This window comes from Cryptotermes secundus, unplaced genomic scaffold (assembly GCF_002891405.2).
Source record: "Cryptotermes secundus unplaced genomic scaffold, Csec_1.0 scaffold1182, whole genome shotgun sequence".
Taxonomy (NCBI): Eukaryota; Metazoa; Arthropoda; class Insecta; order Blattodea; family Kalotermitidae; genus Cryptotermes; species Cryptotermes secundus.
The window spans coordinates 613948-634197 of record NW_019737098.1 but is presented as its reverse complement, the minus strand read 5'-3'; the positions used below and the strand labels follow the sequence as shown (position 1 = coordinate 634197).

Below are 20250 nucleotides of genomic sequence, written 5' to 3'. Positions count from 1 at the left end.
AAGTCGACGGGCTACAGGTCGGACAGCAGGTGTTCGATTCCCGGAGGGGTAAGAGATTTTCTTCTACTCCGCAGCGTCCAGAAGGGCTCTGGGTCCCACCCAGCCTCCTGTCCAGTGGGTACCGGGGCTCATTTTAAGGGACAAAGCGGCCGGATCGTGAAAATGGCCACTCACCTCCAGACGGGGTTTTGGATTGGTAAATGGATTTATTAACCACTTATACACGCGTCTCGGAACTACAGCGCCAAAGCCAAACTCCACAATTCACAAATTACCACAGCACCCGCTAAGCCTTTTCCAGCCAGCTGTGTCTTCAATGGCCGTTCTCTGGTAACAGCTTCTAACAGTGGAGACTCTTCAGCTCCATGCGCTCAGATCCTCTCTTCACAGCCTCCCATACAGAATTGAACTGACTACTCCAAGTCTTCACAGACTCCCGTACGATTTTCTCAATGCTTCAGATGACTAACTTCCAGACAGGCGGCCATTTCACGCCAACCTCATAGTCTTCTCTTTACAGACTGACTTTCAAGTGAACTAACTTCGTCAATTTCTTATAACAAATCAGCACAGACCTCACAGAAAACACAGCTCTTCTATTGTTTCCTCCAACTTTTGCACTATTAAGAATCTGCTGCCTAGCAACGGAACGAGTTTACAGAGCCGTTGCCCAGAAATGGTCGCTGTTTAGAGAGTCACCGCTTAGCAACGGGTCTGTACGCCACAGTATAGTGTCGAGGTGAAGAGTGGTGGAGCTATGCCTTTCCTCTTCGTACTTATTCATGGAGTGGTTCTTAATAAATTAGCACAGGGACAACTTTATTTCTGCACCATTGCCTGCAGAACAGTTTTGTTGTTCTTCGATGTAAGAATTGTAGGTAAAAGTGGACTTAACATAATTTATTTTATTAGTAGTCTTCTTTAGCCTGGATTGCTGCCGCCTGGGATGTGACATCCCGTAGTCTTGTGGATGTTTAATGATGTTTCGGACGAGGCCACTGCCTCCACTTTTACCGAGAACATAGATACAGCACTTTCCTCTGAAACGTTGGTGATCATCTGCCACAACAATTACAGATGCCATATCCCAGGAAGCGGCAATCTGAATAGCCACGACTGTGAGAGCTTAAAGTTCCTCGGCTGCTGCCATTCTGAGAATCACTTGCAGAGACAGAAATCGAATTGAAAATAAATTCAAATTTATTAGAATGAATAATGGAACAATCTCTTGTAAATATTTCGACAGAGACATGAAAACATAAACACTCAAGGGAAAATAATACATATTCAGACTTTGCTAGATAATAAACGAATTGATGCTCGATTGATTAAGTTGAATAAATACTGGCAAAAATAGGGTAAAACTATCCCTGTAACGGGCCGTGAAGTCCCATAGGTGTGTGAGAGGTCGAGGCTCCCACATTTTCTAGACAATCGGCTCATAGATGGCGGTAAGGTTGTCAGCCTTAAGCTCTGGCCGCCCTTTACGTCCCAAGGAAAATTCCCGGTACGCATTTCTGTTAGAGGTTGAGTCGACCTCAGAGCCATAGTGCGGCTGGAAGGTTTAGGTTAATTGAAAAATCCAATGACCTAATCGGGATTCGATCCCGGACCTTCCGGCTCGTAGCATAGTGCCTCAACCAACTACGTCCTTTTTTTTTCACTTAGTGGGGGTGGAGTCCAACTGGGTCCACTCAGCACGGCGGCCACTGATTGGCCTATTGTAGCCTGCCCAGAGCGATTATGATGATGGAGAATTTGGTGGAATGAAGATTGGCAGGGGAAACCGAAGTACTCGAAGAAAACCCGCCCCCCAGCGCCACTTTGTCCACCAAAAATCCCACTTCGCCAGACCCCGGGATCGAATCCGGGCCGCCGCGGTGGGAAGCCAGCAACCAACTACGCTACCGCGTGCCCCGAATAAATACGGGTTCATGTGAGAAACTTAAAGCCGATGGTGCTATATCTAGATATCATTTGTCGCTCTACGTAAGTGTATCCAGTTATGTGTGAATCATAATACGTGACTGCCCACGTGATTTATCTTTCAGTGAAAATTATGCGAAACTGCGAAACACGTTAAAACGGTGTATATATACAGATTTGTATGCATTACAGGTCTTTCACATACGTGCTGCATGCCCCGCCCATCCCACCTTTACCTCATCTAAGTAACCAACTTCATGGAAATGAGTCCTTGAGAAGCCGTCAGTCGCTCAGCTACTCAAAAATTTCCCAGCATGTTATGGAACCCAACTTTCCATCACAGTGTTCACAAGAGTTCTTCACTGGCCTCAATTTTGACCTAGATAAATCCAGTCCATAGCATACAATTCTACTCGTGGTTCTCTAACATTCTTCTTAATGTTATCTTCCAAACCTACATGAAGTTCTCTCTTACCTTCTGGGTTTGCCACAAAACTTGAATCACTTTAATAATATATCATGAAACGTAAAACCACAAATTTCTGCATTGTACAATTGTACTTCCTGCTACTTTCTGTCTCTCAGATAGGAATGATCTCCTTAGCACGCAGCTTTCAGCGCTCTCAAACTCATGACATTATTCATTATTCAATTATATGTACCTCTCGTGATAGAACCAAAAGATCTCGATCTGCTTTTACTGCGTACATCACCGCCTTGGAACGGCATTTCCCAGTCGTATGCCTGTAAATGGAGTAGCGAAAATGGCGTATGAATCAGCTGGCTCTATGTCAGTACAGCATTCATCATTACGTGAGCGCAGGAGCGAGTCTTCAGCTGCAGTTCTCAGTACAGTTTTGGCATTAGCCTTAAGCACACAAACACAAATCCTACTTCAGGAAGAACGCCCCAAATTTGCTTTAATTTTCAAGTTACGCTCGGTAGGTTGTTCCAAACCCGCTTCCTTTTTGAGTGTTCTGGTAGAGAGAAAAACTGGTGCTGACTCTGTCCATTCTGTCGTATTTCTCTGCCTTGACATGCGCGCGCACACAACGCACATGCATATGGAATTAATCAGGAGGGAATGTTTGGGCCAGCAGTAGTCCCGGGAAAGGGGATTAAACTGCAGATAGAACTTTTGAAAATTTTGAACTTTAAGAACTCTCCTACATCACTGGTGTACGGACACTACACGTTTCGACCAGTATCTGTCACATTCAGATGTCTTTAAAATTGCTGATGGAACTACTGTGCTTCCGTCTGTAAGTTAAATTTTGCGGGTATGCCTTCATCTATGCGTTCATGTGTCCTGTGTTGCTGGATGGTTCCCGTTATTGTGTCGTGTGTAGCTCTTATGAATGATGTAGAAGATATTTTAAAGTTTAAAGCTGTTAAATGTTTCAAAAAGAAAGTTGCATGTGAGACGGTTAATAACTAATAGCAATAAATAAGTTATGTGCAGCGTGATAATACGGTACAGTTTTATGGAGATAGAAATTTGGTCGTACCCAACAGTTGGGGGTTTTGAAGGCTTTAGCTCAAGGCGCGACGTAATTCCCCTCGGATCATGCTAGCGGGACTTTGACTCGGGTGACCAGGAGATGCACTCAGATGTACCCATACACACACATTACAACAACAACAACAACAACAACAGCAGCGAATGACATGCTAGAGCAATGTTTCTCAACCTTTTTAAACCCAATGATCCGTAAAATGTCTGAAAAATTCTACGGACCGCTAAGTTGTGTAGACTTATTTTTTTAAACCTATGTGGTATTACCAACATTTTGGACATACTATACTATTTATAACATAATAAATCCAAAAGTATGTTTTGAATACATATGGAAACATAATTAATTAAACTGCAAGTAAACTATTAAAAGTGAATCATCATTGAACAAAGTTTTAATCTTTATTAAAGAAATAAAGAGTATGATATAATTATGTTACTACTTACTTTTAATGAGACCGACAGCGTCTTTTGAAAGAGGAATCAAATGAACATATTTTAGTAACTTGTTGCCAAACATGTTTTTACCACATCTTTTATAGCCGGAAAAAGTAAATTTTCCCCGATAGAATGAAGTTTCTCTGTTTTGGCTATGAGCAAACTTAAGAGCTGCCTTGCTATTAATCGAACCCATGACCGAAACTATATTTTGCCCCTGATTTAATGTCCCTAAGCGTCGCTGAAAAAATTCAGCTGGCTTATTTTTCACATTACAATATTTAGTTCGTAAATGTCGTCGGTGTTTCGCAGGTTTCATGCACTCGTTCAACAACACTTCACAAGACAAAACACACTGAGGTTTCTGTTCACTTTCGTCACCAAAACCCGAATTCCAAATACGAACTGTAATACTTCCTACTATATTTTTTTGAACTTCTTGCTTTTTCGACTTTAGTAGTATCACATTCACTAGCCGTTATAGCACGTGTATCACAGTTAGTGTTGCATCATCTGTTTCGCTTGCTTTCCTTTTCAAAGTCCCTGTTATAAGCCACTTTTCCATTATTAAAAATGTTTCCGAAAATGTATAAAAACTGGGGTTAACTCACGACACACTTTGTTCAACTATCGCTTAGCACTTATGAAGATATACTGAGCGTCTTTCTGCAGGTACCAGTTATCGGCGAAGTCCCTCCTTTGAAGTTAACGACAATGCAGTCACATCTTCATACCCTTAAAATGCCGGATTCTTGTCTGATTATTGAAATATTCATGGAATTTAGGAAGCTTGGTTTTTTCAGTAATCATTTTATTTCAACAATTTTTACTTACTTAATTAATTTAAATTTATTTTGTTTGGTTAATTTTTAATTTAATTTAAGTCTGCTTGCCGACAACCTGTCCCATCATCGCGGACCACAGGTTGATAAACGTGCTAGATGTTTATTAGAAAGTTCGCAGTACAGAGCACAATTCACTGCAAGGACTGAATTCAGTTGTCACTTGATTTCCACTCCGTCTACCCATATTCTAAAGATCTCAAATGGAGAATGCAGTCGGAGCCCTAGGGTGACAACAGAGTGTGTCAGCTAGCATTTCCGAAGATAAGAGTGTGCCCTGATTTTACAGTTTCTGGGAGAAAAACATTCCCTTTCAGATTCTGATCGGCTGGACTAAGCGAGCTGGGAGGCTGCTTAATCTGCCTTCCCCAGTTAGAGAAAACCCAAGTGGCTAGGGGCTTAGGGGTGAACTTAGCTATCTGCTGCATATTGGCCAAATTAAAATTTGGGGGAGCTTGAGTCCAGAAAGACCCTGCTAAAATTAAGACTTCAGCACCAGAATTTAGGATTTCAAAAGAGCCTAGTTTCGTGTTTCCCAATAACTTTGCCTGGTTTACTGTCGAGCGACTGGCTTCGAGCTTGACATAAGCTGCCCTCCTTAAACCAAGAAAGGGACTAACTCTCTCGCAAAGAAGAAATGCATTATTTTTAGCGGAAAGTAATTAATTTCAAATAACATAATCTTACCAGAAAATAAAGTGTCCCCTAATTTGGACTGCTATAGGTAGATGCAGAGGATTGTGCGCAGCAGTCTATTGCGTAAACCTAATCCGACGACCTAACCTAACCTTAGCCAAACCAACCCAGTCCCTTGAGGTCAGCCTGTGAACATAGGTGGTGGCTGCGCAGGACGGTACAGCTTCGACGTCTCAGAACCCTATGAGCCTCCACGGCCAGTTACAGGGATTGCTTTCTTTTTACTTTAACTAACCTCAACTAACCTAACCTAACCCAACATAAGCGAATCCCTCAAGGTCTGCCCGAGTGCCAACTTGGATGCGCAGGATGATGTTCAATCACCAGTTGCGCAAATCAGATCTGACATCAAACCAAACCTAAATTAATTGAACCTAGTAGTTGCGCAGCCGTATATACACTGTATCCTAGTATTTCCCGGGTACTCAAATGGTAGGTGAGTTGAATGCGCGGGTTAGTGCGTAGCTAGAAGCAGAAGTTTATGCTATTTAGACTGGCGGATTAACTGCGTAACGTAGCCTAACCTAATCCAATCTGACCTAACTGTTTTAAACTTTTAAACACACATGAGAATATTCAGAATCCGTACGCAATATGCGGACGAGTTATCCAAATCTTCCCCTGGATATCATAACATAACCCAAGTTAATATATCATACAGGTTCCATCTTTGCCTGACAAAGTTGTCAATTATTATGTTGCTAAAATTTTGAGAAAAAAAAGCAACTCTCAAACTACAAATGCTGAATATCCTCAGATATTTACACAGATTCAGATATGAGATACCAAAAATTCTATTTATCTTCCATTTAGCTCATAAATGCTGATGTGGAGTGAATTAAAATACCCCAGACTAATGCACTTTTTATATTAACGTATCCAAATTCAGAAAATTTTATATTATATTTCAGCATCCCGTTGCATATATTTTATATTTTAAAAAATATTGTTGCATTATAGACGGGTATTTTAATAATAAGGAACAAAAATTTGCAGTCCTAGAACTACAAGGAGCCGGTCACGGTAGCCGAGCGGTCTAAGGCATGTACTATCTTCGCTCGCTTGGAAACCGGGATCGTGAGTTCGATTCCCACTCAGGGCATGGATGTTTGTGTGCGTTTTTCTGTTTTTGTGTATAGGTAGAGGCCTTGCGACAAGCTGATCACCCGCCCAAGGAGTCCTACCGAATGTGTAAGATCTAGAAAAACCGAAGAGAACAGAGAAGTTAATGGAGGTAGGCCTAGGCCCACTGGGGCTGTAGTGCCAAGGAAAAGAAACTACGAGGAACTATTTGTAACTGGGATTTGATAATTTTGAAAACCGTGGAGTGTGGCAGATAATCCGACAACCACCGTAACTGAAATGGTTGAAATATTTCGGAAATAGGAAAATAATCTTTTCCTATTTGTACGTAATTTAAAAATTTAAGGGGATATGTATGATTGTGAATATTTTCAAAATACTCAGTTTTTATCTTGCGAAACATAAATGAATATGACGACAACGTTAATAATGTTTGTGCAAAACTGAAATTCCCTAGCACGGAAGCCCGTGTCTTTGGATTTACTGGCCACTTAAGTGTTCATCTTCAATATGGTTAAGGCCCTACTTATTTTAGAATATTCGTGTTTGAACTGCATATACAAAGACGAAAATTTTCTTACCATAGAAAAACACCTCAGAATAATGGATTCCATCCATCTTACAACAAAGCATTCATAATTTCCACGATATTAAGAATTTGGAATTTTGGAACCTTTAAATTTGAAGTAAAGAATAAAAATATTTATTTTCATATTAATTGAATACGTATACTAATATTAGTATAAAAAAAACCAAACTCTGGCCTGTATTCAGCAAGCGAACTGTACCGACCGTGCGACCGCCGCTTGTAGGCGAAGTTAGTGCCAACTTTTGCGGATAGAGAGTGTCACGTGGTCAGCGCAACGAATCCCCATGGGCTATTAATCTCGGTTTTCTAGACCGGGTCCGCTGTTTCCTTGAAATCGCTCCTCAATTATCCTCACGAAACTGAGTGGATCCCGTTCCAGACCCACAACTTCTCAGAAAATATGGTAGCTCCGAGAATCGAACACGGGACCCCTGGATCTGTAGGCAGGAACTCTGACCACTAGACCACGGAGGCAGTATCACACACTCGAATATACAAATGTCGAGCACCATCTAAACGCGAGTTTCATGTGTCAGAGTAGTTGCCTATGAATCTCGGCGCATGCTACTAGGGTATAAACCATTCTCGACTCTTAACTGCGAAATAGCAAATCTGCTTTTGCAACTGTGTTATGAGAGAAAGGGAAATGATAACCCAGGAAAAAGGTGCTGGACTTCCATATCGCATGAATTAGATTCCAAACTTGCAGAAACCGGTGCTCATTTCTCTGAGTGGTTCTCTCTCTTTCGCTTCAGATAAAATAAAGTTTCTTTACGAGACGTGAGGCTCCACGGCGGTGAAGACTCTTGTAGTGGGTTTCTGAGTTGTGACAGTCTGCAGTCTGGTCGACTACACGGTGTCCTGAATGAAAGTTCTGCCACCACTACACGTCTTAAAAACTGGTATTCAGAATTGAATGCAGCAGAGTAACCAGCGAAAGCACATTGAAATTAACTTCTGTCATCGGTCCCGGAACATGTATTACATATAAACTTCCGTTTATTTCACATTTTAATTGACTGGTAAATTTGGGATATAAGTAATAACTGTCTGACCGACTGACTAACTAAACCGTCTAACTTAGTAGAGTTGAAATCATTTTGAGAGGCTAATATTTGTTCAGTTGGTCAAGAAATATGTACACATTGTAGGACCTGCGTACAGATCCATAGGTCCCGGGTTCGATTCCCGGCGCTCCCAGATTTTCTGAAGATTTGTGGGTCTGGAACGGGGCCCACTCAGCCTCGTGAGGATAACTGAGGAGCTATTTCAAGGAAATAGCGGCTCCGGTCTAGAAAACCAAGATTAACGGCCATGGGGATCCGGTGCTCTGACCACGTGACGCCCTCTATCTGCAAATGTGGCATTGACTTCGCCGACAAGCGGCGGTCGCTGGGTCGGTATAGTTCGTTTGCGGACTACAGACCACGGAGTTTGTTCGTTTTTTGTTTTGTAGGACCGCAGTGTCCATTACCACAGCCGGTATTGCCCTTAAGGATTAAGAAATATAAGTATTATTCATAAGCCCTCTTCGGAATCCTCTTTCCAACATCGTCATGGCGAGTTTCATAACTTCATTCTTTTTCCCTTGGCACTACAGCCCCAGTAGGCCTAGGCCTACCTCCATGAACTCCGTTCACTTCGGTTTTTCTAGATCTTACACATTCGGTAGGACTCCTTGGGCGGGTGATCAGCTCGTCACCAGGCCTCTACCTGTACAAACACAGAAAAACGCACACACAAACTAAACATCCATGCCCTGAGAGGGATTCGAACCCACGATCCCGGTTTGCAAGCGAGCGAAGACAGTACATGCCTTAGACCACTCGGCTACCGTGACCGGCCATGTTATTTTTAGTCCCCTGTATTTGTTTGCCCATTTCATCATATTGAAACTTGTATGAATGACTTATAAGACGTGGTTTATATTGGTAATTAGATTTATTGATCACTCCCTGTACATACACTCGTAATCACAATAAATTACAAAACGCAACGATAAATCTTCAGCCGAACTGCCTCGGACTCACTCAATTCCGATCTCACCTCTCTCTATTCTGATCTCAGTCAGAGAGCCACAGTCAGAGTTCCTTTACCGCCAATCAGTCTTAGTGCCAAGCCCCTTGAGGCTCAAGGCCAGATTTTTGTTGACACTTGCGTTCATAGTCCTTATGTAACATCCTCTCTGACGAAAGGTGGGTCTGTCGTTTACAGTTGCTGCTGGCCTTCGCCAGCGCAGTCATTCCCAGGTCCGAGTCCCGCGGCACTCATGACCACATCTTACTATCTCAGATTCGAGACTCCCCCAATCTGGAGGGCCAGGTCCCTGTATTTATATCCCTCAGGAAAAGGGTGGCACAGCGATACCCCCAGGCACTGGGTTTCCTTTCCATCCCCTCCTACGACTCGCAGGCTACGCTGGAGGTGTCTTGAACGCGCGTTTAGTGATCGTTACCTGGCAACGGATGTCCTATTGTTGAGCGCTTATGTCGCGGGAATACGATTACCGAGCCGTTGCCTATCAGTTGGCGTATGAGTCACGGTATGATCACTTCATATCCTGATAACCCCTTAATAATGTTTTAGGCACTGTTATCAGCAGAAGAGACCCTCGATTTCTTAATTTTCTTGTTTCCTGTGGAGGGTCTTAAGTGTTCTCTTTCTTGCCGCTCCTAATTATCTCTCATTTCTGTCACCTCATGACACCGTTCAATTTTACATGTGGTTTTGACTACAATTTTGTGTAACTTCGCACATTCACTCCTAGAATTTACGTGTAGTTCAATACAGCCTGTATAATTGACTGAATTTTCATGCTTCAGGGATCTTAAATTCGATGTGTTATTTGGGTTCTTGTAAATGAAATCAGATACATCAAAGGTCTTGTGTTGTGGCTTCATTCGGTTGTTTCTGTGTTCAGTTTCCTCCACCTGCCCCGACCACTTGCAATTAGCTTAAAACTTGCGCAGCACGCCTCAAATACCAATTTTGATTGCAGTTTCAAGCAGCAGAGGGAGCTAGTGGCAGGAGGAAATGTTTCTGGGTGTAATCGATTACAAATAGGGATTACGTGCAACACGGTGCTAAGTAATCCATGATTTTTTTAACTGATGTCTCTTCGGGCGCGTTATAACCCACGTGCATAAGAGGCGACAGCAGCAGAAGGAGGTCGTTGATAAGGATTTCAGTTTTATGACGCACAATCCTAAAAGAAATTGCGAGATGTTGTTTCTCATATGCACATTTATTGAGTTGCCTGGATCTCAGTCGCGAGATCTCTTGATCGAATACTGAGTGCAGTTTTCTCAAATGCTTCTCAGTATACATCTCACTTGAAACCGGCTTCATAATAGTTTCAGACACTGTGGGCACACAACAAAAAATTTCCTGCGAGCAAGTTGGCTGAAACCGAGAGGCTTTTCCCTTGTAATCGACAGATGATGAATTCAAATCACGGTCGCAACTTCGACTATTCCTACTGAGGGTTCTCGTGATTGTTTCTGAGTACCTCCAGGCAAATTCCGGGGTACTATCTTAAATTAGGCCCTGACCGCTTCCTTCCACTCCCTTTGTATTTCGTGACGCACTACCATCCGTTATGTACAATCTGAGGTACAGACAGCGGCGATGCGTAAACTACAAAGTCGAAGCATCATCAGATACCGCAGTAAATGGAGCTCCTCAAATTCTCATTCTTACCGTTTCGAATTTTTGTCGCCGCTATTGCCTCACTTTTGAATTTTAACATTACTTTAATCAATACATGTATATAGTTATACTTACTTCTTACTCATGGAGCTGGGCCCTTCTAGAGAAGCCGCCAACTCTGCAGATACTCAAGAATTTCCCAGCATTTTATGGAACCCGAAGGTTCATTACCGTGTTCACAAGAGCCCTCCACTGGTCCCTATCCTGAGCCAGATTGATCCAATCAATACCATCCCATCCTATCTCTCTAGGATCCATTTTAATATTGTCCACCCACCTATTCCTTGGTCTTCCCAGTGGTCTCTTTCCTTCTGGCTTTCACACCAATATCCTATACGCATTCCTTGTCTCCCCCATTCGTGCTACATGCCCTCCCCACCTCATCCTCCATGACTTGATCATTCTAATTTTACTTGGAGAAGAGTACAAGTTATGAAGCTCCTCATTATGAAGTTTTCTCCAACCTCCTGTCATTTCATCTCTCTTCGGTCCAAATGTTCTCCTCAACACCCTGTTCTCAAACACCCTCAGTTTATGTTCCTCCCTTAATATCAGAGACCAAGTTTCACACCATACCGAACCACAGGCATAATTATAGTTTTGCATATTCTAATTTTTATGTTCTTGGACAATGTATATAGTTATACATGATAAAATTAAAATTACAGGCACTGTATTATTTACTCCTACACGTTAGTTTACACAGTACCATTAATGTATTATCATACATGGATAATAAATTCGTTCTGCTATTTAGATGATTTTCTAGTATTTCATATTTTGGAGAGTTAAAATTTTTATAACAAACACTTTCTGATCCATCCTATAGAACTTTATCTTGTTATTCAGTTCAGCCTTGACAACGGCAACAAACAAATTCCCAAAGTATGTAGAGGGATCTCTGACAGTTTTATAGAATTGCGTTCAATAACAAGAAGTTCTGCAAATTCCGAAGCGTAGGAAGATAAAAACACTTTGTACATAAGGGAACCCCAAACCTCATTCTGTATAGATATGTAGAGTGTTTCGCAAATAGAACTGCACGTGCTACAGTCTACGTTACGATTTCTTTAAACATTTTCTTTACCAAATGACTCACTCACCAGAAAGTCAACCACTCACTTCCTATTTTACTTCATTCGCTCATTACCTAAGTAACGCTGTTCCCTTCACACTCATTCCCACACTCATTCCATAAAACACTCTCATATACTCAGCTGTTATACGGCAACCCACTCATTCGGCTCCATCCAGTCACTCACTCGGTTGCATACACTCAGCCATTTGTAGTAACACACTCACTGCGCGAGCAGGAATCTCGGAAGAGTAGCCACATTTGGAGAGCCGGGTCCCTACAGTCACTCACTCGGTTGCATACACTCAGCCATTTGCAGTGACACTCACTGCGCGAGGAGGAATCTCGGAAGAGTAGCCACATTTGGAGAGCCGGGTCCCTACAGTCACTCACTCGGTTGCACACACTCAGCCATTTGCAGTGACACACTCACTGCTCGAGGAGTAATCTCGGAAGAGTAGCCACATTTGGAGAGCCGGGTCCCTACAGTCACTCACTCGGTTGCATACACTCAGCCATTTGCAGTGACACATTCACTGCTCGAGGAGGAATCCCGGAAGACTAGCCATATCTGGAGAGCCGGGTCCCAACTTCTTTCTTTAGCAAACAGTCGCCATGCAGTCCACTCTTCCACTAAGTAGAGATAAAGGTGAAAGTTTTAAACGAGCTAAGTGATGAATGTCTGAAAAAGAGGAAGAAAATTAATGAACCGGTGGTTTTCGCAAACGGTTTAAACCGCGCATTTGCCTACTGAATTATAGCAAGTGGTCGTTCGCCTAACGTAGGTATCTAGGATGTGGATTTGTGTACAGAGCCACACTAATCTTTCCCCGTCCATTACGGCTACCTCACATGCATGAGCGCGCAGTAAGAATGCATGTTTTCGCTGCATATCTTTTGTGAAGACACTATATCGTGTGTCTGTGTGTTACACAGTAGCGACGATGATCGGATAATTATGTACTTAGCGGAAGGAAGTGTTTATCGAATAATTTACGTAAGAATTTACTTTCTCAATATCTTTGTTGAGGCACTGTGAAAAACAAAATGAGTACCCAATCCATACCGCCGTCATCACTCAGATTATACCCACGACCTCTCAAATTCAAAGTGCGAAAAAGGGCGAATATATTGATCACTGTCATTTCCCAGACTCAAATGATTTGCCGTACAACTGAAATCTCTTTATCTAACTCTCTATTCGTGTTCCTCCCACTTAGAGCATAGGGAATCCATGAAACGCTTCGTTTCACTTCAGTCTGTTAGACAGTCTGTAGAACCCCTTGGAAGGGAGATCAGCCCCTCTCAAGGCCGCTAATTACACAGGACAGCACAAGCACAGAATAAACGCAAACATCCTTACCTTGACTAGGATTCGAACACACGATCACGGTGTTGGAGCGGGCGAAGACATTTCATGCCTTAGACGGCGCGGCCACTATGATCGGCATATAACTAAAAAATTTTGTAATATTTCTCGAAACTGCTGTGTATCTCAAATACCTTACCGTGTAAGCTATCTAAAATATTGTAACGAATTTGATCAGTGCGTTGCCAGGCAACAGCTCTGCAAACAGGGTCCAACACACAACAAAGTTGTTTTTTCAGTACATCCGACCGACGTCCCAATAGGCTGGCTGGATAGCGTTCACGTGATATGTATTTCCTGTGGTGTATGCCCGTTCCGCGGCTTTATAAATAAGAGTGGCAAAATTCGTTCAAGGCAGTTGCGAGTAGTAGCAGCGGCAGAAGCAGGCGGTAAGCTCAAGGAGTACAGAGGAGTACAAGAAGTTGGTCTGTGAAGATTTAACGTGTGATCTCAAGACCTTATGTATGCTGTAGTGCAGTGATATTGTGAGTGTGTGATTTAGGGACACTTTTATAATTCCTGTGTTATAAATCCTTGAAGACTAGTGCAGTGAGACTGCAGAGAGTAGCGTGGAGTGCTTTGTTGTGTGAAAATCAGTAATGGTGTAATAATTAATTGTAGTTACGATCTGCAAGTATCCAGTAAATCCAATTACTAATCCGAAACTTGTCTTTAATCACTGTGACACGTGACAATATCTTTTCATTCCTCACATTTTATATTAAAATATTTTATTTTTCCCTTGTGCACTTTAAGTCTATTAATAGCATAGTGGGTTTTATCGGCTGTAACGTAATGTAACATAAAGTAACCTTCCTGCTAGACAGTAGTCTGGAAGAATGTCAGACTCGGTCTGGAAGCCATGAGACCGTAGCTTAGTGGTTGTATTAAGTAAAGTAAAGCTATCCCTGTAACAGGCAGTGAAGGCCCGTAGGGTTGTGAGACGTTGAGGGTCCCACATTATCTACGTAATCGGCTCAAAGATGGCGGTAAGGTTGTCAGCCTTACGCGACTCCCCAGGAAAATGATTTAATTAATTCCTGGTACTCATTTCTGTTAGGGCTGAGTCGATCCCAGGGCCATAGTGCGGCTGGAAGGATTATGTCAATTGAAGAAAATCCAATGACTTCATCGGGACTTGAACTAACTGAGCTACCTCGGCTCCTCCGAAAATATTTAAAAGGCAGAAAATAAGGAAAATAAGAGGCATATGCTAAGTCAAAGAAGAAGTTCTTATGACCTAGTGATGAAGTAATGGCTTTGAGTCGATCTATTTAAAACATGCGATCTTTATATGTTAATTTTGAGCTTGGTTTCATCTCACCATTGCGCACGTGAAGATAAAATCACTTCTTTCTTTCGAAAAGACATAAAAAAAAGTCCAAGAGCTTTAAAAGAGGTATCATTAATGCATGGCGAACTTTCCGAAGTGGTGTTACAGAATCATGACGCTGTAAGCAGGGCTTGTTAAATTACTGCGCGTCGGTGGGTTCGGTAACAAGGAGTTCGATTGGAGCAGCCGTGCAAGATTTTCTGCGCTCCGTTGAAAAGACCAGGACCATGTAAACCGTCCTTCACAGAACTGAACACAACTTACACCGCAGCATCCTTCCTTTTGCGAGGGTAACATGCTTTAGATTCTGGGATGTGACGCCGTATAATTTGGTACATAGGTATCAATTTCTCTTTTGAGGGACTGTCTGCCTCTCTATTCAGGGTAGAAGACCATAATCTTGATCATTTTGGTAGTATTGTCACTTGTAGGGTTTCTGCGTGACTTATAAAATAAGTTCTGGACTGGATGATAGGATTTATTGCACCTTATTTATTGACGCCTTGGGATTACAGGCACAATGGCGCTCTCGCTATTCTACTCACTTTCCAGTTCCCCTTTGCACATGCACTAGGATTCTCAGACTTCACTAGTCGTATCCCGGCAACGGATTTATAATAGTCTCACTGTAATTTCAAATCACAATGAAGTCTTCTTTTCACAGCCTAATTCCTTTATTGTAATTATTCTGTAGCTGCCAATTCCGAAGACTCAACTCAGTTTTCTTCCGACTACTCCCAAGCCCATATCCTCGCAGGCTGGCGTCCCGAAACTCGTCTCCTCATTTCCGGCCACTTTACTCCTACAACTGACAGCTTCACAGAGAGAAAGAGAAAGAGAAAGAAGAAAGAAAGAAAGAGCATCGATTTAAGAAGGTTCCCAGGCTTTGCCCGCTCGTCCTTCTGGTAAGAGTAAAGTGAAAGTGTAGGCGTTAAGATGATTAGAAGCAACGACTTGAGAGAGTTGAGAGAGAGGGGCCGCGGAGCTTTTAATTTCAAAAATTTGAGTTTACGTGTATAATTTTGGTAATTTTGACAGCAAGGGACCGTAATTTTGATGAATTTAAATCGGGAGGGCTGCATGAGAAGCATGCAGTAGCAACTTGGAATTTGGGAACCATCTCAGCATTTGCTTACAAGACAGGAAAACCAAGAAAACCTGTGTCGTACTGACAGCTTCGGAACTCTATTCTCTTGGAACTACTTCACACGGACCCCACTGAAAACAACCTGTATTGTTGATGAAGCCTGTTTACCCCGCCTTTGCCTAACAACAGAGGTCATATTGTTGCGTGTTCATGTGTTGCGGGAATGTGTTTACCGATCCGTTGCCTAGCATTGTGTATACAATATTAAAATTTGTGAAAATTCCATATCTCATAATGATCTGAGGGAAGGTTATTTCATGTAACGCTACTCTTCTGTGCTGAAGATGGAGGCACGGGAACGCGGCTGAGTCGCCGTTAGTTAAATTCTATTTTTGGCATAGTTACGGTATTCATACGTCTGTAGGAAATTCAGACATAATTACGCAGGACTTATCTTTCATAGGGGGCACGCTGTAGCGTAGTTTGGTGAGGCAGTATGCTACAAGCCGGAAGATCGCGGGTTCAAGTCCCGAAGAGGTGGATTTTTCAATTGATCTAATCCTTCCAACCGCATTATGGCACTGGGGTCGACTCAGCCTCTAACAGAAATGAGTACCAGGAATCTTCCTGGGGAGTAAAGGGAGGCCTGTGCGTAAGGCTGACACCCTCACCGCTATCTCTGAGCCGATTGGCTAGAAAATTTGGGACCCTCAACATCTCACAATCCTATGGGCCTCCCTGGCCTGTTACAGGGATAGCTTCACTTTACCTCTTTTACCTATCCTTTCGTAATGCAGCCCGCACAACATATGATGTACCCTAGTCTGTCGAGTGGATCAGCTATAACGGATTTTGTAAAAATATTGGAATCCTTTTATATTATCCTGTTATCTATTTTTGACAATGACTGGTCTCATATGTATATGTGTATATATATATATAGCTGTAGGTATACTGACATGAGTTGTTTATCCCGTGTAAAGGCAGGGTCAGATACCTCCACCGTAACCCTGCGAGTAGTAGGAAGCGACAAAAAGGGAAGTCTCCAATCTGAGACAGAAAAATATGGTCGCGAGTCCCTTAGGACTCCGACCCGAGAATGACTGGGGTCTCTCCCAAGGCCATATAACGAGAGTCTGTCTGTACTCGTAATCTGCTGTACTGACCCTGGAATGACAGAGGCCCTATATATATTTAATATATTTACTATCATGTTTAACGTGTAAAATGTAAATATCATTTACATTATGACAAATGACTTGCTACTACAAACAATGACTCACAAAAGACAGACCTGTCCTCTCATCAGAGAGGGCGTCCAACAATAACAAAACCTTAACTGTCAAACAGTAATAAATATCTGGTCATGGGCCCCAGATTGGGCTCGACGCCAAGATTGACTGAGTGACTGACAGTCAGTCGCAATGTGACTTTGACTTTGTCTTTGCTAGGGGGATCAGACTCATGTGGAGGCGGGTTCGAATACCTCCACCGTGACCCTGCGAGTCGTAGGAGGCGACGAAATGGGAAGTCTCAGATTTGAGACAGTAAAATATGGTCTCGAGTTCCAAGGGACTCGGACCCTTGCCTATACAGCAGCATATAAAGAAGACAGACTCGTCCTCTCGTCAGAGAAGGCGCCCACAAGAAACAAGACCGTAACTGTCAAACAGTAATAAAGATTAGTCCAAGTCCCAGATGGTTGCTCTGTGCCAAGATAGACTGGCCGACTGACCGTCGGTCGTAAAATGAGACTCAGACTCAGGTAAGGGGATTAGAGAATTAGAACTGGGAGTTCAGAAGTGAAAATAGAACTTTTGTGGAAGAACAAGAGTCAAGAGAATGGGAATACAACGGAGGAATACAAGGAGTACAGCAGAGAGTATGAGAATGAGAATTGAGTCAGTTGTCGGGAGGAGAGAGACACGGAAAGTTAGTAGTTAAAGAAGAATTAGAAGTTAGCCTGTGAGGACTAAGTGTGATTAGAAGTGTGTGATTAGAAGATTTAGTCACAGTGAGACTGTGATAATTCCGTTGCCAGGATACGACTAGTGAAAACAGAATCCTAGAGCGTGTGCAACATGAACTGTAAATTGTGTAAAACAGCGATAGCACTGTATTGCTTGTAAATACGAGTTGATTGTACAAGGTGTTAATAAATCTAATCAGCTAATGCAAAATCCGTTATTATTAGTCACAGGACATAAACACGTGACAGTATGGTTTTTTACAGAGTTCTTCTGTGATGTTCTTCATGGCAGGATAATTCTGAGGGGCGCGTTCGGATGCTCTGAGTGTTGTATTGTGAAGCACATATATGCTTTGGCTTTGCGACCGGACACAAAATATTTACACGAATGGGAGGTGCATTTCAGTACGTTGAGGATGAAATAATTACATTGTAAACAAAACCTAATCGCCATGTTGACTCCAATCATTGTGCTGGAGCCCGTTATATATTGATGCGAGCATGATATTGATCAGAACGCACTGGCCTGAAGCTATGATTCTTGTAGCATCTCGCACCATGCTGACTCCAGCCGGATGGGACGGAAGTTACACATGTGTCTGCCCAGCTTCAGTGGCAAATTCTGCAGTCTCGCTTCTAGTAAACTGGAGGAATATAAAACGAAAATGCTTTCTTTCTCTTCTCAGTTCAACATAAGATCTGATGTTTAAAAAGAGGAAGTCGTCCCTGGGTTTAATTAATTAATCACCAGATCATTAAGACGCACGGGTGAGTGCCTGCATTGCTACACTATTCTACACTCGGCATTAGATTGGAGTGAGTGATTAGCTTCACGTCCCTGAGACTTCACCTCCTTTACTTGGCTAGTAAAGACAACACCATAAGCTGTGGAGGAAGCACACACAAACCAGGAGCATATGGCAGTAAAAAACTAAAAGTAGACCACGAACGTGAGGGCCAAGCTGCTGAGAAAAACACCTTGATACATTTACGAAAATGACGACACCCCAGATGAGGTGAAATACTAATATGCGACAGAAATTTTAAAGGATTTTATCTCGTTTTACTTAAGAAGAATAAAGCGTGTGATTTTAACACGAATTAAAACAGTGTAGCAGTCTTTAACACAGTTTTAGTAAAACATCTGTAATATAAAAACACCTGAAGATGGCCGTTTGAGGTCGAAACATGTAGTGTTGAAGTGTAGAATGTAAACATGTTGCAATATTGACGGAAGATAAACAATGGACGCAAAATTATAATATACACAATTATATGTTCGCCCGTTTGTTTTGTGTAGGTGTGTAAGGCTTTGTGAAGAGCACAGATGGAGGGTGTTTGAGAACAGAATATTGAGGAAAATAATTGGACTTAAGATGGAGGAGGTGAGAGCGGACTCGAGAATACTGCATAATGAAGAGCATCATAGTTTGTGTTTTTTTTCCAAGTATTCTTCAGTATTACTCTGATGATCGACTCAAGAAAGATTAGATAGCTAGGTCACGTGTCACTGACGGGAAAGCCGAGATATATAATCAGCTTTTGAGCGGGGGCAAGTGAGGAGAAGACGGGTGTAAATGGGAACAAAATATTTAAAACTGACCATGAAGAAATTACGTAGAAGGATGTGAAATGAACATAGCGTAATTAGTTGAGGCAGCTGGAAGGTCGCGGTTTCGAATTCCGAGAGGTGGATTTTCAGTTTACCTAATTCTTCCAGCCGCACTGTGGTCCTAGGACCGACTCAGCCTCTAACAGAAATGAGTACCAGGAATTTTCATGAAAGAGTAAAGGGCTGCCGGTGCGTAAGACTGTTAATCTCACCGCCATCCGTGAGCCGATTGTCTAGGGAAAATGTGGGAGCCTCGCTGTGTCCCAGCCCTGTGGGCCTTCACGGCCCGTACAAGGATAGCTTTACCTTCGAAACCCGCTCCCGGCGCGACAGGACAAGGTGGACCAAGGGTCTTTAAACCGGCGGGTACCCTTAGCTTTACCTTACCTTTTAGTTGAACAACTGTTAGCTTCTCAAGAACTGGGCTGTATGGCATTAGTTAGACTTGCGTATTTGAAATAGATGTTACTCATAATCTTGATTTCTGTTCGCTCGTTTCTCTACATCCGAAGCAGGAAGAAGGCCAATTTTAGGAACGTAGATCTTTAAGAAAAGAATCTATGGTACTAAAACTCTTCAAGACATTAAAACAATTTACAGCAAGAAATCTAGTGGGTAGCACTCCTGTTTCGCATCTGGGGAGTCCCAGATTCAAACCTCTGCTCAGAGATCTGCCCTTGTGAGATTGTTCACAATTTTCTCAAATGCCTCCAAGGCAAATGCCAGGATAGACCTCAAATTAGGCCACGACCGCTTCCTTCGATATCAGTTTAAATCCATTATTCACTAAAGTTTCCATCACTGGACCCATTATAATGTAAGCTACCGACATTGCAGCTATAAATACAGTTTCTTAGTCTACCGCAGCTTCTTGTCTCCTTAAATGTTAAATTGGCCGCGCCATGGTCAAGCGGTTAGTCGCTGACTTCCCACCGCGGCGGCCCGGGTTGGATCCCGGGTCTGGTCAACTGGGATTTGTGGTGGACAAACTGGCGTTGGGGCGGGTT

At 42.6% G+C, this 20250-nt stretch overlaps 1 protein-coding gene across 1 annotated transcript in view; it reads left to right on the top strand.

Moving 5' to 3' along the window:
• LOC111870211 overlaps window positions 1–20250 on the top strand; it is an 80817-nt gene that overhangs the window by 15096 nt on the left and 45471 nt on the right. The gene's annotated exons all lie outside the window — the stretch shown is intronic.